Source organism: Arvicanthis niloticus, chromosome 3, assembly GCF_011762505.2.
Source record: "Arvicanthis niloticus isolate mArvNil1 chromosome 3, mArvNil1.pat.X, whole genome shotgun sequence".
Taxonomy (NCBI): Eukaryota; Metazoa; Chordata; class Mammalia; order Rodentia; family Muridae; genus Arvicanthis; species Arvicanthis niloticus.
In genome coordinates this window covers 54,219,099-54,242,535 of record NC_047660.1, presented here as the reverse complement: position 1 = coordinate 54,242,535, position 23,437 = coordinate 54,219,099, and the positions used below count along the sequence as shown (strand labels likewise).

Genomic DNA, 23,437 nt, shown 5'->3' with positions numbered 1-23,437 from the left:
ATGTGAGCTGAGCAGATCTGCTCGAACCTCTGATGTCCTGGAATTCCAGCTGGATGCAGTGAAGACACATCATCAGAGACTTATCAATTTACTCTTCCCCCTGCCCCTCTTCTAATATCTCAACACCCATAATCAGCTTGAAGAAGTTAATGAAGAGTCGGTGCCCCTATTCCCTGGGCTTGGGGACTGAGGTGGTTAATATTGGGCTCTCTTTCTAGGGAAAAGTAATGGTTTTGTTGGAACAGGGAGGATTAGCTAAGATTTATTGCATAGCCATAACCTATTGGTAGAAATATGTATAATTGTTATTAAGATGAAGTTATAATTTCTTAAATGGTACAAAATTTACTTTGATTTCAAATTTAAGGTTATCATTGGTATGAGCTTCCTATTGATATAAAAGTGAAATGAATATTGTTACTCTCATAGGCATTGTGCCTGTATAACACATTTAGGAATACAAGGCTTAGACCCAGTCCTTTTTAAATTTTCTTAACTGATTTGAGATGGCTAGCCTGAGAGTTAAGAGCCTATAGGAAATTCATGGCTTTGAGGTTTTTGTTAGGGTTTTTTAAATATTTTATTTAGAAATAGCTGAGAGGAGTTAACAGACAACAGTCCAGATTACCTTACATGGATAGTTGGTTTTCAAAACATCAGAAGTCCACAGAATTGATGTTACAAACATTTCTGTATTAATGTCCATTTTGATTAGAGACCTGTCTGCTCCTGACAGCTTCCTGTCTTGAATTCTAAGAAGAAATTGAGTATCTTTGGAGTTACTCCAGTTGTGGTGAGACAGCCACTAGGCAAGAATTGCCTCTTTTCATCTACAGACAAATTATTGTTCAGAAAAGGACACACTTGCAGAATAGTCAACTGATTATATCTGCCAAGACAGAGTAATCAGCCCTTAATAATTCTGCATCACTAGGTCTGTCAGATGATCCTGGGCCAGAAGGCTGAAGATTGGATGCTCCAATGTTTTGTAGTATAGGGACTGTCCAGGTGTTCAGCAGTCTCTATAAATTGGCTAAGTTTTAGAAGCTATGCTTTGTGCTTCCCATAATTTCAGTTAATTTAGTCATTCTGGATTCTGACAGGGTTGAAAAATTACAGTCTCATAGCCAATCCTGGCTATTTACTTTGAGAGAAAAGATTTGAGAGGATGGTTTTCAGCTGACATTCATTCTTAAAGCCAAGAAAAAAGCCAGGTTCAGAACTAAGTCTTTTATTTAAGAGAGATGACAGAGGTTCTGCTTAGTCAACAAAATGATGAACTGGGTATTAGGTCTATCTTGTAACTTACTGACACAAATTGGTATAGTTATGCTCTAACTGTATTTTGAAAGAAAAGTTTTATTTTAACGGGAAGGGTGATATGTAGGAGGAGCTAAGGTGGGAGGAGTATGGAGAAGAAGAGGAGGAGTAAGGAGAGGAGGAGGAGAAAGAGAGGAGGAGCTAGGTGGAGAGAGAGAGAGAGAAAGAGAGAGAGAGAGAGAGAGAGAGAGAGAGAGAGAGAGAGAGACAGAGACAGAGACAGAGAGACAGAGAGAGAGACAGAGAGAAACATGGAGGCAGATGTTCATGTTTCTCTTCCAGTCAAAGATAGTTGATATATCTAGGTTGGGTATTGGGTTACACTTCTGATTGATATTAAGCATTACCAAACTTATAAAGCCTTTGATTAATATTTTAAAAATTGTATAAAAGCAAAAAGGAGAAGGTGGCATGGAAACAAAATCTTTAATCTGTTAACTAAGTATAAAACCCCTCTCTCCTTTCTAAGTCAAGGACCCATTAAAATTCATGAGAAAGATATCCTAACGAAAATAATGAAATGGCCACAATACAAAAATAAGAATGGCTGCCTCTCAAAGCCTAGGTCATCTTAATGAAGTCAGAGAACTTTAGGATGGGAGTGACAACCCCTAAGAAAGCCTGGGCTCCACTCACATCTTGGCCTATTTTCTGTTGCTGTATTATAATACCTGAAGCAAGTTAATACACAGAGGAAAGTTGTTCATGTAAGTTCACTGTTTTGAAAGCTCAAGTGTGACATCCAAGATCAACTGACTCATCAGGCCAGCCTCTGGTACAGGGCTCTCTGGCTACATCACAGCATGGCAGACAGCATGGCAGAGGTAGCCTTGTAAAGAAGGAGAGATCACATGATATGACAAGACACTAGAGAAATTGTTAGATCAGGCTAGCTCTATGTAACAGTTGCTGTTGGAGAACTAATCAGAGTTCTGAGAGAACCCCACTCCCCTCTTCTGAGTTGGTACCCCAATGGCCCTTCCATTAGGCCCCTCTTCAGGGCCTCATGCCACCTGTCACACTGCCACACTGGAAGCAAGCTTCCAACACACAAGCTCAGAACTCACTGCACCCATCTTCAGAGCACAGCAGGTGGAGTTCCAGAGGATGGAGTGCTGACCTCACATAATAAGTGTATTTAATCACTGAATTATACATGTAACCTGTAAAGTTGGTCTCAAACAAAAGGCTGATCTCATATTTATTATGTAGTCCAGGTTATCCTTGAACACATGGTTATCTTCCTGAATCAGCCTCTCAAGTACTGGGATTGCAGACATTTTCTCCATGCTCAGCCATATATGGTAAACTTTCTGTTACATGTACTTTAACATAAAACCATAAAAACCGATTGCTTAAAACCACTGGCTCCATTTTTGAGACAGAGTCTTCAGGACTGCTGTTAGTGCAGCTTCAAACTCCCTGCTAGTCAAAGATGACCTTGAAGCCCCCCCCCCCCCCATTCTTCTGTTTCCACTCACAAAGTGCTGAAATCATAGGTATATACAACTACCCCTATTTTATGTGATGCTGGGGATGGTACATGCTAGGCAAACAATGTAACTGACCTACATCTCCAGCCCTGGTCATACTTATAAAGCTAAAATGTAATGCTTATGCATATTTTACTAGTATGAAAAGAATCTACACTTTAACTGGGGAAATACACATATTGTGTGCACCTTCATAGAAGGTATCAATCAACATTCGTATATTCAACAACCTTTTTTTCAGGAGTCAATATTGATAGCATTTGTGAGATAAACCCTTTGTAAACTTCAACTCACACTTTCTGTGTTGATGGTTGATATGCAAGGGGCATTCCATTTTATGAGCTAGGGCAAAGCCTGCAGGATTGCTATGTAGGAGCAGACCGATGAGGTCATGGAGCATCATGGAAACCAAGAGAGCAAAGCAACAATGAGCTCATTTTGCTACTGGGATGCAAGCAAAGTCACCTGAAATGATGCAATGTTTACATACATAGCTCATATGAAAAGTGCCTCAAAGCCTCTTTGTCCTGTGACTGACGCTGGGGCAGGTGCTGGCACACGCTGAGGAAAATGAGGGACACGCTCAGGCTCCAAGACTGAAGCCGAGAAGCAAATAAACAGACCTGCTGTTGGCCCAAGTCTAGGGTCTCATCTCAGTGGCCACTCCGTGACTATGACACTTGGAGAAAGAAGTCAAAATATCGACAGAGAGAGAGAGAGAGAGAGAGAGAGAGAGAGAGAGAGAGAGAGAGAGAGAGACTCTCTGCTTAACTCTCTTCACATTTGAGACTCCTCTCCTCCAGGCATGACTGGCTGCTCTCCCAAATTACACACTGGAAACAAAAATATTTATTGTGCTCCTGGGGTGTGGCATAATTCATGAATGCAGAAAACTCAAGAGCAGGAAGATCTCTATCTTGGTCCTTATTTTCCACACATCTGCCTCCTAATTAGGAGGACAATAGCTGAGTGGGAAAAAGTGACAAATCTTTGAGCCATGTGTGAGAGACAAACACTCATCCTAATAGAAGGGTAGATTGAGAGACCCCTCTGTGGAAGGAATCTGGTCTTAGGGACCAAAATTCCAACTGAGAATCACCTTTGACCCCTAACTTGTCTCCTGGGAATCTATCCTTAAGCTGTAATACTTAAGGAAAAACATATATTTAAATGGATTCATTGTGGCATTGCTCTAAATAATGAGAGATAGGGAGAATTCAAATCCCTTTGACTAGGGGACTGATTAACTACGTTGTTTCACGTACATACATCATAAGACTTTGAAGGCATAAAACTACATGAGGAAGTGTTCAGTGTGCAGGTATTTTAAAAGTCTCCAAATACAGTATGTGACCAAAAAGCCCCAGCAAGGTGCAGAAATATATGACACTTCCATTTATTTTCAAGAAGGAAAAACCAAGAACATGAACTATTTGCATGTGTTAATATTCATAAGCCATACGAATACACAAATCCACAGGCACACTGGCTACTGGAGAGGGTTAATGGGGGAGTGCTATGGTTTGAATATAGTTTATTCCCTCAAGCTGAAAGTCAATATCCATTATGAGCTTTAAGAGGTGGGACCAGATGATTAGAGCTCTGCCTTCATGAGTGAATTAATAAATTCTCCTTATTAATGAGCTACTTAGACTAACTTGAAAATGGGTCTGTGGAACTGGAGGGAAGGATCAAGCTGAAGAGCAATTACTGTTCTTCAAGAGTGCCCCAGTTCATTAGTTCCATAACCCATAGCATCCATGTCTGACGATGCACAACAGCCTGTAACTCCAGATCAGTGGGGTACCCATGCCTCTGGCCTCTGGGGCACCTGAATTCACATGCATACACCATATGCATATACATAATTTAGGATTATAAATTTTTTTTAAAGAAAGGGGGTCCCGCCGGGCAGTGGTGGCGCACACCTTTAATCCCAGCACTTGGGAGGGAGAGGCAGGCAGATTTCTGAGTTTGAGGGCAGCCTGGTCTACAGAGTGAGTTCCAGGACAGCCAGGACTACACAGAGAAACCCTGTCTCAAACCCCCCCCAAAAAAAGAAAGGGGGTCTCTTTTGTTTGTTTGTTTGTTTGTTTGTTTGTTTGTTTTTCTGAGACAGGTTTTCCCTACATAGCACTGACTGTCCTGAAACTTCGCTCTGTAGACCAGGCTGGCCTAGAACTCAGAGATCTGCCTGCCTCTGCCTCCTGACTGTTGGGACTGAAGACATGCACTGCCGGAAAGAGAATCGTCTACAAAGACCAACATGTCTTGTTCTCTCCCATGTCTCTGTCTCTAGCTTGTGAGCTGCACTGTGCCAGGTGAGAAGGATTCTATATGACAGATGTGGCCCCTTGATCTTGGATGAGAACTGTACCCACTCATATAGGATGGTTAGCACAGAAAACCAGCTCAGACAGAGAGTAAAAACAGAGTGGACAGGCAGAAAGATCCCTGCTGTATGAAACTCAAGCCTTCTTACTCAGAGTAGGTAAGGCAAGAAGAGATTGAAGAAGCCACCTCTACTGTGGTCTGGTGTGCTGAGGAGTAAGCTGGCTGCTACTGGAGCTGCCATATGAAGCATGCACTCCGTGAACAGTCAGAAATATGACAATGGCAAGTAGACTGCTTCTGTACCAAGCCTCTGTGCCACAGCCCTGCCCAGCTGCTAGGCTTCCCTGCAGGTGGATCTGCCTCAGCCAGGCTATGGAGTGCCTCACATGATCACTGCCCCCACCCCTGATGCTTGTGATCAGCTCTCCTCCCAGTTACCAGAATCCATCCCCCAGCCTCCTCAGCTTGAATCCTTATTAAATAGGATAGAAAGGGGGCAGGGAGGGCCGATTAAGTAAGTGCTATTAACAGAGGACCCAAGCCTGGGAGGTCAAAGAGACCGGGATGGATGATGGCCGCCAGCCAGGCCAAACTTGGAACACTCCTCACAGATACCGAAGAGACATGTGCCCCATGCCAATACTGCTGGCTCAGGGTTGGGGAATAATGGGTGGTTGCTTTTCTGGGATTTCTTTGATGTGCCTTCCCATTGCTTTTATAAGTACAGATCATTTTTATAAACCAAAAAAGTACAGTGTAAGACAAGAAAACAACAGAGATGGATGCATTAAAGACAAAGCCACACCAAGACTCTTATGTAGTCTGAAGCCTTTAAAGATGAAGAAGGCTGGGTGTGGTGGTGCATGCCTTTAATACCAGCACTAGGGAGGCAGAGGCAAACAGATCTCTGTGAGTTGGAGGCCAGCCTGGTCTACATAGTGAGTTCCAGGAGCTGGGGGTGTAGTTTAGTTGGCAGTGTTCTTACCTAGTACATGTGAAGCTCTGGGTTTGATCGCCAGCACTGCATAAAGCAGGTGTGGGGTGCACGCCTGTGATCTTAACACTAGAGAGAGAGATGGAGAGGCAAGGGGATCAGGAGTTCAAGGTCATCTTCAGCCACACAGTGAATCCAAGACAAGCTGGAGTGATGTGAGATCTTATCTCAAGAAGAAAGGAAGGAGGGAGAGAGAGAGAAAGAAGGAGGGAAGGAGGAAGGAAAGTAGGAAAGAAGGAAGGTAGGTAGGTGAGAGAAAGAACTGATGGGCATTGTAAGTGTCATAGGCCAGTGGTGAACCACTGCCCTAGCATGTGTGAGGCCCTGGGCTCAGCTCCCAGCTGGTGTCAAAGATCCCAGTGGGCTGTAGGTCAGTGTGACCCCCCAGCTGACCTGAAGGGCAGAATAGAACTGTCAGAGGTAAGAAGGTACAGCAAGTAACAGATGCTTTAAGGCTAGCAGCTCACTCCTCCCACCAGTCCTCTCCTCACTGGCTTTGAAATGCAGTAGCCCTCCAAGCCATCTTCCTCCCCTCACTCTGTAAACCTAAGTGATGCTCATGTCACATTCATCTCCCCAACTTAACCACTCTATATTCAAACCACCTTCCAGCCTCAGCCCTTCACAATTATGTAAAATCAACTAGTATTTAAATTAGTGGGTTGGTTTTGGCATGTGAACATATCCGAAGTCTATCACCCATTTAATGCAAAGCTTTGTACTAATTAATAAAATTAGATGCAAAAATCATGCTCTCAGTGCTTGAACAATTCAGCAGGCCTAGGCACCTCCAATGTCTCCAAGTGTCACAAGTTTTACTAAATATAACCTTCCTGAACTCCAAACCTAGAGGCAGCATGGTGGCCAACAGCCTGCCCTGCTTTAGTCAGTCAGCTTTAATCAAACTCTTGATTGTAAGTGACAGGAACCTAGGTGATGGAAAGGGCCACGTAGCAAAGGACACAATGCAAATAAGAGCTAAGCCAAGCCAGGAACCCAGCCCAAACTTGAGCAGGACTTTGTCCTTTGCGGCTGCCTCTCACAGTAAGACACTTTCACAGGACAGGAAACATGGACACCCGGAGGTCAAGAGTTGCCATTTCAGCCCTCAAGCTTTTATTAGTTCTTTGTTCAAAAATCCTAAGAGGAATCTTCAGTCAGCTTGGGTCAGATCAGTGGGATGTATGAACGATGTAGCAGTTGCTGCCAGAATCAAATGGCCAGAGGGAGGGGCCAACCAGTACCACAAAAGCAAGTAGAAACTGCTGTGAACAGAACCACCATTTCTCCCCCTGAAGCTCTTATGTTGAGGCGTAACTCCTCAGGGTATATCAGTGTTGAGATGTAGGGCCTCCCGGGAAGGGTTTGGGTCCTGGGAAGGAAGCCCTCAGGAATGGCTTGATGCTTTCTGGAGGAGCTCCTGAGTTAGTGCTTAGTCGCCATAGGAGCAGGTAGCTACATGTCCACCACACACTGACTGTCTTCACACAGGACACCCGGCCTTCCACTTTCTGCCATGAGTTGAAGCAACTCAAAGCTTTCACTGTATATTGTTAAATATCCAGTCTTGATGTCCAAGCCCAAGAGTGAGCCATTCGAAGCCTCTACCAGCTACCCACTCTGTGGTATCACATTAGAACAGCGGGATGCAGGCTAAGTTATACATTGTTACACTCCAATAAAAAGGAATGCTATAAAGGGACATTCCAGACTTCTTTGGAAGGCACATTTTAGGCAGCAAATCTGAAGAGACACTGGGGGTTCAGGGGTCTCCTGGGAGCAGGAACTTCCCTCACAGTGTAGCCTCACCCTCCACTCAGAACTGAAAACCATCCACCTTAGCAAAACCTCAACTGTTAGGTGTCACTCGATTGCTCACAGATGGTTAATGGCAGGTGCTTCTCTCAAGTGAATAGAGTTATTGTATAAAGAGAATGGTTTCCTGCCCTGATTCATCCTGATGCCACCTGCTCCTTCTCATCCTCATGACCAGCAGCTAGTCCTATTGTTTCTGCATCATCAATAGCAGGCAACCTTCTCATCAGTCCTGAGCTCTAGTCACTGCTATCCCGGTTGAGGCCCCTCATGACCATGCTGGATCATTCTATAGACACTGGAGTGGGGAAATAAATACCCTAGCCCTTATTAAGCAAGGAAAACAAATTTTTTTAGAGATTTATTTTATGCTAGTACACTGTTGCTGTCTTCAGACACACCAGAAGAGGGCATCAGATTCCCATTACAGACGGTTGTAAGCCACCATATAGTTGTTGGGAATTGAACTCAGGACCTCTGGAAGAGCAGTTGGTGCTCTCAACCACTGAGCCATCTCTCCAGCCCTCCGAGGACATATTTAAAAGGAATGATTGAGACCTGGGGGCAGAGCTCGGTAATACAGTGCTTGCTTACAAGTGTAAGAGACACTGGATTCAATATCTAGTACCACACAAAAAGACAGAGAGGCTGGGAATCAGCTCAGTGGGTAAAGTGTTTGTTTTGTGAGTGTGGGGACCAGAGTTTGAATTCACAGTGGGTCCACTAGTGTAGACAGGGGATCCACAGCTAGCTAGACGGATAAGCAAAATCCCAACATCAACTTTGAGCCTTCGTCAGCATGAATATACACGTACACGTGCACCTGTATACATACTTGCACACATGTGACTATGCATGCACATATGCATTCCACACACATACACACGAAAACATGGTATTTCAAATTTAGTAAAACATGCTCCACTGCCTGACACAGAAGGTTGAGAGTCCTCTCTTGGGAGTGGGCACAGCCAGCACCTGCTACATTTTTATCACTTCCCAATATAGCCCATCAAATTATGACCCTATCAAGAGATGAGCCCTTCAATGAAGTCAAAATCCCCATGGAGCCAATCACTTCCCCAAAATGCACCTTAAATATGCCTACTTTGGGAATTAAGCCTTCAACACATGAGCATTGGGGTATATTCCAGATCAAAACCATGTGAAAATGACTTAATTGTGGGATGAGAAAGGAGACAGGATTCCAATCGATGGAGAATTTTAAACTGTATCACTATCTGATGGTTCTGAAATGGTCCCAAATGTGCAGATGTAGGCAGAACATGGAGCTAAAGAGATGTGACAATACATACGGGCTCAACAACACTGTTCCACCAGATGTGACTGCACACATCTGTAGCCCTAACAACACACAGGAGGCCAAGGCAGCAAGGTTGCAAGTTTTAAGCTAGCCCTCACCATATATACACACTCAAATAAGCAAAAAGCCCTCAATGGTATCTCACTGAGAATTAGTTTACATAATTTTTTTTAAAGACAAGGTCTCTCCTGTGTATCCCTGGTTGGCCTGAACTCACTATAACTAACTCTGTAGACCAGGCTGGCCTTCAACCCAGAGATCTGCTGACCTCTGCCTCCTGAGTGCTGGGATTATAGGTATGCACCTCCACACCCAGCTAACTTTTCTTTTTTTATATGCACTCAGATTGAACACAGGTAACCTGATCTCATTGTGAACTCTGCCTCAGCCTCCTGTGTGTGAGAGTTACAGATGTGTGTGGTCACATCTGGTGGAAGACAGCATTGGTGAGTCAGTCTCCAATACTATCTCTCTCTGTATCTGCACATTGGGAGATCTAAGTGATTATATACCAATATAGTGTAAAATAGGCCACAGATTGGAGCCCTTTCTTCTTTCTCATACAACAAACTCTCCTGAGACAACTTTTATTTTGTTTACCTTATTCAAGGACCCTCAGAGATCACAAAGAGAGAGAGCAAGTTTAGTGCTGAAAACAAATACTTGTCTCCTCCCTATACAAGTAAAATTTGCAAGACTCTATATCTCAGAAAAACAAACACACACACCCACACACCCACACACCCACACACCCACACACCCACACACACACACACACCCACACACACCCACACACCCACACACACATACCCACACCCACACACCCACACCCACACACCCACACACCCACACACACATCCACACACCCACACACACACCCACACACACACATACACACACACACACACACACACACACACACACACACACACACATACACACACACACACACACACACACACACACACATACCAATATGGGCCTGGAGAGATGACTCTTCAGGTAAGCACTTGTTGCTCTTACAGAGGACAAGGGTTTATCTTCCACAAGGCAGCTCATGGCCATCTGTAACTCAAGTTCCAGAAGACCCAACACCCTCTTCTGGCTTCCACCAGCACTGCATGCATGTGGCGCACAGACGAACACATAGGTAAAAAAATACCCAAACACATTTTTCAAAGCATTCTTTTGGAAACAATGGGAATTCTCTTTATGTTCTGCTTAATTTTACTGGAAATTTTAAAGTGCTCTAAAGGAATTAAATAAAGTGGGGGAAGGGATTTGAATAAATATTTCTCCAAGAAGATCCATAAATGACCAAGTACAAAAAAGATGCGTAGTGTCATTAATCAGCAGGGAAATGCAAACCAGAATCATGATGACACATAACATGTCACACCCACAACCATGGCTGGGTTAAAAGAAAGACTGAGAAGAAACTAGAAGCTTGACCCTTGGATGATGCTGATGGGATATGAAGCAGTTTGGTCACTACAGAAAATAGCTTGCCAGCCCCCTTCCCCCGCCCCAGAGAAGTTACGTTAGCATGGGATACCACATGACCCAGCAGTTCCATTCCTGAGTAAAGAGCCAAAAGAATGGCATGTGAACAAATACGAACAAGCAGAGCACCCTGCTTGTTCTTGTAGCTAGAAAATGCAAGGGACCTAATACGAGAAGAATGGATGCCCTGTACAACAGCATCATACTTGGCCATGAAAAGGGACTAATGCCTACGGGCATGGAGCTTTACCACAGAGGCAATGCGAGATAACTAGACCAACACAACCAATACTTCCAAGTTCTACACAAGGGGTGGAAACGGCCAATGTAAAGATTTTATAAATTATATCAATCACAAAATAAATCTTTAAATTTAAGGGAGATACAGAGGGGACTTTGAAAGCGTGTGTGCATGTGTGTGCGTGTGTGTGTCTGTGTGTGCACCAAATTTTTCACATTGAACATGTGAAAATTAAAAACTTTACATTTTAATAAGAAAGAAACTGTAGCACAGGATAATATACATATGGTTGGTAATGGAGGGAACATTTCAAAATGAGACTCGAGAGCACAAATTGTAAATACATGCTTATGACATAGTTGACATCATTAACCTTGAACTCATTTATTCATCCAAATAAACCATAAACTTAACATGATTAAAATATACTGTATACTATATGAATTGTTAAAGAATAAAACATTTGGTTTTAACAAGTAAATTATAAAATGAAGCTGGGTATGGCCACTCACTGGTTTTTGTTGTTGGTGGTGGTGGTTTTGGTTTTTTAAAACAGGGTTTCTCTGTGTAGACCTGGCTGTCCAGGTACTTGCTCTGTAGAGCAGGCTGGTCTCAAACTCAAGAGATCCACCTGCCTCTGCCTCCCATGTGCTGGGATTGAAGTCATGTGCCAACACTGCTCTGCAACTCTCAACTTTAACCCCAACACTGAAGTTAAGAGGTTTGAGAAGAATGATCACGAGTTCAAGGCCAGCAGAGGACACATAGGGAGTTCTATGCCAGCAAGTCTCCTCAAGACAATTGAAGAAATGGCTCAGCAGTTAAGAGCACTTTTTGCTCCACCAGAGGACCCAGGCTTGAGTCCCAGCATACACATGGTGGCCTCCAAACCATCTGTCGCTCCAGGTCTAGAGGATCTGATGCACACTCCTGTCTTCCACAGGCTACAGGCATGTATGTGACACACAGACATACATGCAGACAAAACATCTGTACACTTAATGAAATAAATATCAAAATGCTGGAATATATACAGGAGGTATCAACTGCTTGCATCAAGGGATGCCCCGACCATCTCCCACTCCCACAATGTGAGCTTTCCAGCTGCCATGGCTTCTCCTCTCCCCACTAGGAGACCCCTTTCCAAAGACTGAAGAGGCAGCTGCAATGCCTCCTGGGTACAAAGACTCACTCCACGCTGAGCTGTCAATTACCCCTCCTCCCATCTGCTCCCTCCCGCAGAGATAATGAAGTATTTTCTGTATCCAATGAAGAGCTCTCCAACATCCTCCCTCACTGCACCTACTACACAGCAAGAATGTCAAGGAGCCAGAAATGACAATGACAACTTCACACGGGATGCGGCTGAGGGGAGCTCAAAAGCCAGGTTCACCAAGGAAAGGGGGTGGGGAAGAGGCAGAATGCTTAGGACTAAACCTTCACAGCCCTTTAAAGTCAACTGAGGCATGATTTAAGAGGCGCTTACAATACAGTGCAGTACTGAGTTGGAAAGAGTCCCCTCTCCCCTCCCCGTTCTATCCCTTTCTACCCTTCCATCTCTCTCTACCTCTTCACCACCTCTCTCCCTTTCTCTTCCTCCTCTCTCTCTCGTCGTGTGTGTCTCTCTCGCTCTCTGTCTCTCTCTCTCTGTCTCTCTCTCTCTCGTGTGCATGGGTGGGTGCGTGAGTGCAGGTGCATGTGTCTCCACGCTCGTGTGCCTGTGTGTGCCTGTGTGTGCGCGTGCGTGTGTGTGCATGCGTGCGTGCGTGCAGGGGTGTTTGGTAGGTTGGTTTGAATGAGCACTGTCCCTCATACACTCTAGCATTTGTACATTTGGTCCCCAGCTAGTGACACTGTCTGGGGGAGGCTTAGGAGGTTCTAACTTGGTACAGGAAGTAATACACTTGAGGGTGGGTTTTGAGGTGAAATGTCTCAAGCCATTTCTGCTTCATTTTCTACTTTGTGCTTACGTTTGAAGATTTAAGCCCTTGGCTCCCTGTGTCTACTGCTATGCCTGTCATTTGATATCACGGTTCCCTGTCATATCCTCCTGGAACTGTAAGCCCAAATAAAGTCTCCTATAAATCGCTTCAATCATGATGTTTTGTTACAACAACAGAAAAGTAACAAATACTCTGTGTGTGTGTGTGTGTGTGAGAGAGAGAGAGAGAGAGAGAGAGAGAAAGAAAGAGAAAGAGAGAGAGAGATTTCATATTGAATCCAAGTCCTCACACAAGCCAAACACTATACCAATGAGATACATGCCCCCAGCTCTCTATCCACTTTTCAATCTCTGTAGACAAGGCTAGCCTCAAACTCACAGATAGCAGCCTGCCTCTGCCTTCCCAGTGCTGGGATTAAAGGCCCATGCCACCATTGCCTGTCTTCTTTTCACACTTTAAGACAAGGTGCAATTCTCCTGCCTTAGCCTCTGGAGCAGTTGGGCTGACAGGCCTGCAGCACCAGGCCTGGCCAGAGGTAGAGTCTCTGAAGAGGAGGCATGTATACATAACAGGCACAGAGGCTCTCCAAGGGGAAGCTGTCTCTGACCTCAAAGGACCAGCAGCAGTTTGTCAGTGGTGTGGGGTTGTGGGGAGGGGTAACATGAGGGAATTATTTAGAATTTCCACCACCTGCCATCTGTGGGTGAGAGCTGAAGGGAACTGAAAGGGGGGAAAGGGGAATCTGAGGAACAAGCAGCACCCATCAGCCAGGGAATGTCATCTTCCTATAATGGAAGTTTGCTTATGAGAACGGTGGGATTTAGCAGAACATGGAGACTGCTGGGAAGCCTGGGGCAACAGCCTCCGGCCCCTGAGAGATGTTCAACTGTGGGCTGAGCAGCAAGGACAGCATGGGTGACTTCTGTGAAGACGATTGCAGCGGTGAGGTGGGAACAAAGCAAGAAGGGGAGATGAGGGGTGGGAGGGAGTCAGCTAGCACAGGCAAGACTAAAGCTGCAGGTGGAGAGGAGGGTGGCTGGGAAAGGTGTTGATGGCGAGATGGGAGTGTGGACAAAGGCTAATGAGACAGATGTGGAGGTTAGACGACAAGTTACCCCACCTGGTAACACACATCTATAAGCCATCCCTCAGGAAATGGAGGCAAGAGGATTTAGCCTATGTAATAAGATCCTACTTTCAGAGAAGTACAAAAACAAAACCATGGTTCTGATTCAAGGGCTAGGCACTCCAAGCTAAAAAGGAGCAGGCAAAGAACAGGGCACATAGGGGCTGGAGAGATGCTGCAGAGGTTAAGAGCACTGGCTGTTCTTCCAGAGGTCCTGAGTTCAATTCCCAGTAACCACATGGTGGCTCATAACTATCCATAATGAGATCTGGTGCCCTCCTCTGGCCTGCAGGCAGAATGTTGTATACATAATATATAAGGAAAAAAAAGAACAGGGCACATGTGAAGTTAATCAGTGCGAGGCATGGCAGTGGAGCTGTTTGACAACCTTGACTTAGTGAGAGGAGCATGGGAGGCCATTTGAAAAAACTGCTGTGGAGAACAGAATGAGAAAGAACCAGCTAGAACAGGCTATGTGCCTGTTCTGGGTAACAGAAACCATTTCAGTTTTACCACGATCTACATGATAGAAAAAGGACAGCACCCAGAAGTCCTGGTTTAAAATTTGCTGACTTAATTCTTAGTTTGCTGTAAACTGCCAAGCTGATGGAGATGAGCCACTGGAAGGCATCACAAAATAGCGTGACAGGGCAGCTGGTGAGAGACCCTGGACTGACTGGTTATGGTGGCACACATCACAAAGCTGATGCAGGAACACTGCTGTGTGAGAACAGCTTGAGCTACACAGCAAGTTCCAGGCTAGCCTGGCAAAGAGGGGAAGAAAGCAAGGACAGTAGGTTAAAGGGAAACAACACATCTATATATGTTTAGGTGCTGGGAAGATGGCTCAGTCACTATGGTGCTTGCCTTGCAAGCATAAGAACCTGAGTTCAATCCCCAGAACCCACATAAAAAAGCCAAGGGTTGTGGCAAGTGCATGATCTTCCACATATTAGGAAGGTGGAAACAAAGGGATTCTTGGGGTACTTCAGAAGAAACACCCCCCCAGGCTAGTGAGAAACCCTGTCTGTTTGTCTCTCTCACACACACATTCTCATTCTCTCTCTTCTCTCTCTCTTCTCTCTTCTCTCTTCTCTCTTCTCTCTTCTCTCTTCTCTCTTCCCTCTTCCCTCTTCCCTCTTCCCTCTTCCCTCTTCCCTCTTCCCTCTTCCCTCTTCCCTCTTCCCTCTTCCCTCTTCCCTCTTCCCTCTTCCCTCTTCCCTCTTCTCTCTTCTCTCTTCTCTCCTCTCTCTCTCTCTCTCTCTCTCTCTCTCTCTCTCTCTCTCTCTCTCCTATACTTAAAATAAAAGGTCACAATTCTCTTAAGAGCAGACGTAATTCTTGGCCAGGGAACTGTTGGCTAGTGGACTGTGTCATTTTTTTTTAAACTAATATATAACTGGTAGATTGTTGTTTACTCTTCCTCAGACTTCTGACTACATTGACAGCTAAGCGTTCACAGATGTAATCTGTTACCTCATTACCCAAACTCAGTTTCCATTGATTAAATGCTTTATATTTCCTCTTCTTGCTATGCCACTATCCTAAATTAACTAAGTTCCTATAAACTTGCCTAACTCTTAAACATTCCACTATATGATCCAACAAAGGCTTATCTTAAAGACTCCTCATGTTGTTAACTCATGCTGTTACCTCTTTTGTAAACTTATAAGCTATAGGAAACCCACTCAGATCTACCTCTCATGGACCAAATAGATTCCATCTAGATAAGTACATCTGCCTAAAGGTCCCATTTCCTACCTATTCCAAAGGGGGAGATCACTCTGGGTTTCAAATATACATCTTAAGGAAAAATTTTCCTTTCTCCCAAACTTATTTAATCTTCTTCCCTATATCTTGTCAAGTCCAGGCGCATCCAGAACAGCTCCAGAGAAGCAATCTCCAGATGCTCCATCTCCTGTCACACACACACAGATGCTTCTACTGGACCTGTTCCTTCTGATGACTCCATAGACCCTGGACAGCAGGAAACAGCCAGCTCTCCTAAGACTGGACAAACATCCCCATCCCCATTCTTCTAGGTTCCCTAGAGACACGTCACCCCTAATGCCAGCAGGAAGTAGCCAGATATCACAACACTCTTATTCCTGCTTCACCATCACCTCTTCCTAAATTTTCTTTTTTAATTAAACCAAAATGGGGGAATGTTAGCATTCTGTCTAAACTCCACCCCCAGAGTTACCTGGCAATAGCCAGGTAGGCTGGCCTACTATAAAAGAGGCTGCTTGCCCCCTCCTCTCTCAATCTCTCTTGATCCCTCTGTCCCCTTGCCCCTCCCCCCCCCCATGCTCATGGCCGGCCTCTACTTCTCTAGTCTCTCTCCCTCCCTCTCTCTCCCTCCCTTTCTGTCTCTCTGTCTCTCTGAATAAACTCTATTCTATACTATACAGGTGTGTGACTGGTCCCTCAGGGGGAAGAAATGCCTTGGCATGGGCCCGATGAGACATCCTCTTCCCCCATACCTCTCCACACACCCACAGAACATACTCTCTTTATCTCTTTATCTTTTTATAAACACACCAGTAACAGCCTTCAGATGAAGATGTAGAACTCTCAGTTCCTCCTGCACCACGCCTGCCTGGATGCTGCCATGTTCCCACCTTGATGATAATGGACTGAAATCTCTGAACCATGTAAGCCAGCCCCAGTTAAATGTTGTCCTTTTATAATAAGACTTGCCTTGGTCTTGGTGTGTGTTCATAGCAGTAAAACCCTAAGACAGGCTGGTTTACAGTTTCAGAGGTTCAGTCCATTATCATCATGGTGGGAAGCATTGCAGCTCACAGGCAGACTTGGTGCTTGGAGACAAGAGTTCTACATCTTGATTGGAAGGCAGCCAGGAAAAGACTATCTTCTATAGGCAGCCAGGAGGAGGGGCTCTTCCACATTGGGTGGGAGCCTGAGCATAGAAAGTCTCAAAGACCACCCTCACAGTGACACACTTCCTCTAGTAAGGCCACAACTACTCTAACAAGGCCACACCTCCTAACAGTACCACTTCCCATGTGCCAGGCATATTAAAACCATCACAACATGGGTACTTGGCTCTATTTCTGGGCTTCTTTATGGCCAGAAGTTGGCAGGAGTGTTGGGGGTCGACTTTTAGCAGAAAGCGGCTATCAGCTTTGCAGCCATCTTGGGCCATATACCCTGACATGAGACTTGTATTACAATAGCCTACAACAACTGAGCACACTCTGATAACATCTTGCTTTGGATACCCAGGACTTTCCTTGGGTGTATGAGATTAAAGGTGTGTGAAATTAAAGGTGTGTGACTTAAGGGTGTGACCTAGAGATCAGATTTAGAGACAAGACCTAAGGGCATGATTAAAGGTGTAACTTAGAGGCATGGCTTAGAAGTGAGACATAAAAGGCAGAGGCAGATGGCAGAGAGATACTCTTTAGGGAGACTCTTTAGAGAGTACAGCTAGACTTGGGACTTGGACTAGGAAGAGAGACTGAAGAATACATGGGATTGAATCACACTCTGTCTGGTCTCCATTCTTCGAGTCCATCCTCACTCTCTCTCTTGCTGAACCCCGACCCTTGGACCTGAGCGGCAGCTTGGGCTGGGATACAGTGGCCGCCAAACTCGGGGCAGCCCGGGCCAAGACATTTTGCTCGGGCTGAGACATTTTTTGGCACCCGAACGTGGGACTAGTGCGGTTCTCAACACTGGAGGAGATTCTTCATGTTGATAGGAAACAGGGAAAAAGAGATTAGCTACATACATGTATGTGGTAGACATGCATTCAGAGGAGTATGCTCTAAGTATGAGGCCAGAGGAGGATGCTGGATGTTCTGTTCTGTCACTATTCCTCAAGACACAGCCTCTCTCACTGAACCTAGAACTAGGTTAGCAACTAGCAAACTCCAGCGACCCTCTCTCTGAGCCCTGCCTCCCAAGCACTGGGTTACAGACACTTACGTTGCCATGCACAGCTTTTTCGGTGGATGTGGGGTTTTGAACTCAGATTGTCACACTTACCAGTGAGCCATCTCTCCAACCCTGAGGTTAACCAGTTTAAGGATGCAGCTCTACCACACTGGTATCTTCAATCTGGTGTATAACCATCACTTGCTTTTCTAGGACTTCATCTCAAGTCCTCATCCATTGGACACTAACTCTGTACTTCTTCTCCCGGAGCTCCTGGCAACCAGCACTCAGTCTTCTATCTCTGTCAGCCTATTTACTCTAAGGACCTTGCTCAAGTAGAGACATACATTATTCATCCTTTGGGATTGGCTCAGATCACTCAGCCCGCTATCTATCTTATTCCTCATCTTTCTGGGTTCTCAAATTTCCTTCTTGCCTGCTGTGATTTTGTTATTGCTTGACCCCTCTTCCCAGGCACCCTTTATCCTTATGTCAGGCACCAGCTTTTCCAGAAGCCTTTTCCCAGCAACCGACAGACTAGGCATAAAGTCCTGGCACCATGAGCCGGCCCATCACCACACCACCCATCACTGTGGCAAAAATGTGCTATAGTACCATACAGTCTGGGTTGGTTTACCTTCCTAGGTTAGCTGCAGAAGCCAAAGTTTAAACTTTCTCTGCATTTCCAACCCTAGCACTCTAGGATGTCTACAAAGCAGAATCTGTGTGTGAATAACAAGGGTGGTGTTCTGCCATTACAAAACAGGCTGGAATAATCCCCATGTAATGAAGTCATTCAGAATAACCATTAAGGTAGGTTCCTGCTTGACAAAGATTTAGAACCCAAACTGTTAGTCACCTCTTCTCCTTGAGTAGAGGTAATTCAGTAACCGTTTAAAAGCATTATGGGGGAGGGGCTGGGCATGGTAACACCCCCACTTTTAAACCCAGCACTTGGGAGGCAGAGACAGGTGGATCTCTGAGTTTGAGGCCAGGCTGTTTATATAGTGAGTTGCTGGACAGCTAAGATTACATAGAGAGACACCCTCTCAAAGAAGAAAGAAAAGAAAGAAAAGAAAGAAAGAAAGGAGTAGTTTTTTAAAAGATTTTTTTTTTGTTTTGAATAGCAAGTCAAGAATTCTAGCAACATTTCATTATCTACATTTTAGATTTGGAAGACACAGTAAAGATGGTTTTCATACTTCAACCTTCTGAGAACCAAGCTTGCCTGATTTACCATCCACAGCCTCCCACCAATAGACTCATTTGCTGGTTAGGATTGTGTTCACCTGGATTATCATCTTTTCGCTATAGTTTTTATAATTAAAAGCATACTATGCAATAAGAAATTTCTTGGGAGTTTAAGTAAAAGCAAACCAACTGGCTTATAAAAATGGATATATAACAGGTTGAAACAAGCCTTTCAAATATGATTTATGAAGCTGGAGAGATGAGTCGGGGGTTAAGAGGACTTTTTATTCTCACAGAGGCCCGGAGTTCTAGAAGTTCTAGAAGTTCCTAGCATGCCCACAGTGGCTCAGTACCATCTCTAACTCTAGTTCTGGGGATCCGATTCCCTCTCCTGGCCTCCAGGCACACATGCAGTGAATGTACATACATACACACTCATCACATAAAATAAATCTAAAAGGAAAAAAACCTAAAATATGATTGGAGTCGGGGATCTGAGGAGAAAACCTTGTTGGGCATTACGACCTGATGCCCCCAGGCTGTGACATTTCCAAGGAAACAGGGTAACCAGAAATGAGACTTAAAGGACTGAACTCCAAGAGAAGCAGAAACAGGCTGAGGGGGCAGACACACTCAAGCCCAAGCCATCAGGCATTTCAGTGCTTCCTAGCTACCAAACCGTACTTTTTGCAAAGTTCTAACTATGATCTCGCAAACTAAGACGCTCCGATCGATGAGGAGCTGGGTGTGGCATCAAGGAGCTCCAGGAGCTGTCCTGGGTAGCATTTAGTTGGACTTCTGGGACATCAGGGCCTCACTGGCTCAGCTCAAGGGACAGCACCTCCTGAGAGGAGTGGCAGTTGCCACTCACCCCTGCCCTCAGTGCACACCCTCTAATCTACGATTCTGATTTCCCACCAGCCACCTGCGCCCGAGATTCACATCCATTCCCACGAGAGGGACAGCTTGGAGCGGAACAAAACACCACAACGGATTCCAGATGCCCCCGAGTCAGTGTCCCGAGACCTTGGAAATTCAGTGCCAGGGATACAGGCAAAGCTTTTCCACAGATCCCGCGGTCACGCCCACACCGCTCCAGGGCTTCCCGCCCTCAGGGGACGAGCCTCCAGTGGCCCTACCTCGCTACATCACCAGGAGTCGAGGTCTGCAACACCCGCGGACCTCCACGTTCGCAGAACACTTGGCCCGGCCCCGCCCCCGACGGACAGACCACGCCCCTCCATGCGTTTATCAGCTGGGCCCCGCCCCGAAGTCCAGGTCCCGCCCCCACAGCCAGGTCCCACCTCTCAAACTAGCCCAAACTCTCAATAGACCACGCCCCAAACATATAGGCACCGCCCAACCATCCAGGCCACGCTCATGATGGGGATGCCCCGCCCCACCGTTTGAGGTTCTACTGCACAGGCGCACCAGCAACTGAGTGGCCTGCCCAGCTTGCTTGAAGCCCGGTGCATTGTGGGACACTCAGGCCAAGGTCGGGCCTGTGCTGACTCCTGGCGGGCGCTTTTGTAACAGCTGCCGGAGTGCGGCTGCGGGCTCGGACCCTGGGGCCCAAGCTGGTTACCAGGTCATTAAAATACCAAAATAAAATGGAAACCTGTAAAGCAGCTGGAGCCCCTTCCCTTAGAGAAACTCAAACGAAAACTAAAACATGTACAATAGAAAATCTACTGAAACCAGGGAAAAACAATTGAAAATGAAAAAATATTGTCAAGATGACAAAGAAACACAGATCATCAGTCCTTGACAGTAATGAAATGCTATTGCGGGGCACAAAAAATTAAAAGTGCCCAGGACAGATGTTTAATATGCCTTGCATTTCTTTCTCTTTTTTCTTTCCCGCTTGCTTGCTTGCTTGCTTGCTTTTTTTTCCTGGCTTTTTGAGACGGGGGTCTCTTTACATACCTTAAGCTAGTCTTGAACCACCCTCTGCCTCAGTCTCTCAAAGTCCTGGGATACCAGGAGCATGGTGCCATATCCATCAAGCCTTTAATGTTTATTAAATAGCTTCTAAATGTTTTTAGGATGTTGAAACTAATTCTGATTTCCTGCAGCGCAGTAAGATTTCAGTTTCCCCCACAGTGGGTTCTTGTTGTCTGTTGGTCTTTCTGGGTAGCCTTGGCTATCCTAGAACTCACTATGTAGACCAGGTGGCTTTGAGCTCTGCCTGCCTCTGCCTCTAAGTGCTGGGATCAAAGGCATGCACCACCACGCCCAGCTCATCTAAGTGACTTTTAAAAGATATCAACACACAAAAATGTTTCTGAGGTCTTAGAGAACCATAACAATTAGCTTATCTGCAAATCACGGCAGGGTACCAGAAGGAAACAATTTCTTTGGGAGTGTGTTAGGCTTCTCAAAGAACTCAGACAGGAGCACACTCCAGAAGCCAGCAGTCTGTGAAGACTCACCACAGCAAAGTGGGTTCCAGTGCTGAAAGCTGAGAGGGAGGAATCTGTGCCCACCCCTCTTCCTGGGCTTACACACAGTGTCTTCATGGTGACAGTGTTTCCCACTGGCATGCCTGCATCCCTGCTTATAGGACCAGTCATCTTTGGTAAGGGGCTTGCTCTGCTCCAACATACTCTCATCCTAAACAGTGTCTACAATGACCCAACTTAAAATCAGAGTCCCTCTGTGGTATTGGGGGTGTGGAACTTCAACACACGATGGGAGACTGATGACTCAACCCAAAACTGGGACTAAACACTGGAAATTCACAGCATAATCTTAGAAAATTCCTATGGAAAGCCTAATGGATGGCAAAAATACTGTAATATTATATGCATACATATGTGTATATATGTAATATTATGTATGTATATATACATATAATAGTAATAAAACTTAAGCACAGGAAAACCAACTCATTTCTCTTCTCGCCCCTAACACCTCTCTTGCCTTTCAAAATAAGCCTGGCACTGTGGATGAGCTGAGCTGCCCTACAGACTTGGGAAACCTGCACGGTGTGTATTTGATGTGCCTGGTCACTGTGCAAATGCCTGGTCTGGGGGAAGGGCCCATTTCTTGCATTTGAACCTCAGGGTCTTGGATAGAGAGACTATGGCAAGGCCTCCTATTGAAGAATTCCAAGTCCAGGGGTGGTGGTTTGACCAAAGCCCCCAGGCTGGGGAGGATGCCTCACAGGTACAAAATTTCTTCCACAGCTGAGCCCTGGCTCTCAGGTAGCCCAACTATACAAACCATACCACTGTAAGAAGCTTTAGACTAATTACAAGAAACAAAGCCTGTGTAGCATGCTAGAGCTGTGTTTTCTTGTCAGAATCTGGGAGAACCCAAAACCCAGCACATAGAAGCTCTAGTTTGCAGTGTGCATGAAAATCTATGCCATAAATATTCCTGGTTGATTTCAGCCTACCCCCAAGAGGACACAGAGCAGTGTCAGGGACTTCAACACACTACCGAGACAGTGATTGACTTACCAGTGATCCTCTAAGCACCGGCCACATTTGGGAGCCCTGAAGTCAAAAGCAGAAGCCACTGTTCTTGTGACTTAAGCACAGAGTTCAGCTGGGCAGCAGTGTTGGAGGGGAGCAGCGAACGGTGGGCAGCCAGTGAAAAACAGGTCTCAGTGAGACACAGGACAGCAGGACAGGGTGGGGGAGGGCTCTGAAAGTAGCTTGAGAGCAGCTACCAGGAGGCAGTGCTTGCTTTCACAGCTCACTCTAGAACTTATACTGCTAGCCAACTGGAATCAATAGTGAGGCAATTCAGACTTTCCCAAATTGAGAGCAACACTCTCCTTCAGCTTCCCTTACTAGGGCCCAATCCCTGAGGAGAAAGTACTAGGAGCACAGGTGGCCAGGGTAGCATGCCCAGTGCTCACACAGGTGACTGTCATCACTGAGCTCATGGTCGCCTCCTGGCTTTCTCCCATTTCTCCACCTGGACCCAAGAGCACTCACAAGAGCTCCTTTACAGCAGATGGTACTTGGACTACACAGGTCATAAGATCTAGAACCCTAGAACTAAGCCCCTTATCTAGCCTCTCACAGTACTGTTAGACTTGTCTCAAGTGCATGTGCGCATCTGTCACATGCATGCATGATTTTTTCCCCAAAGATGTGATCCTGAGATATTTCTTTCTGCTTGAAACCTTTCCTGGATGATCTGATGCCCACTGGGTTCTCCAGCTGTGTTTGCTGTGCTTCCCTTCCCCCACCCCACCCCACCCCACCCCACCCCACCCCACCCCACCCCACCCACACTTG

At 45.6% G+C, this 23,437-nt stretch overlaps 1 protein-coding gene across 1 annotated transcript in view; it reads right to left on the bottom strand.

Annotated features, from left to right (window-relative positions):
• The window catches only part of Extl3 (exostosin like glycosyltransferase 3), a 93,363-nt gene extending 72,973 nt beyond the window's left edge, over positions 1-20,390 (bottom strand). The window contains exon 1 of the mRNA XM_076930841.1: positions 20,324-20,390. The gene's annotated coding sequence lies outside the window, so the exon portion shown is untranslated. The remainder of the gene's footprint in view (positions 1-20,323) is intronic.
• Between the last annotated feature and the right edge of the window lie 3,047 nt (positions 20,391-23,437).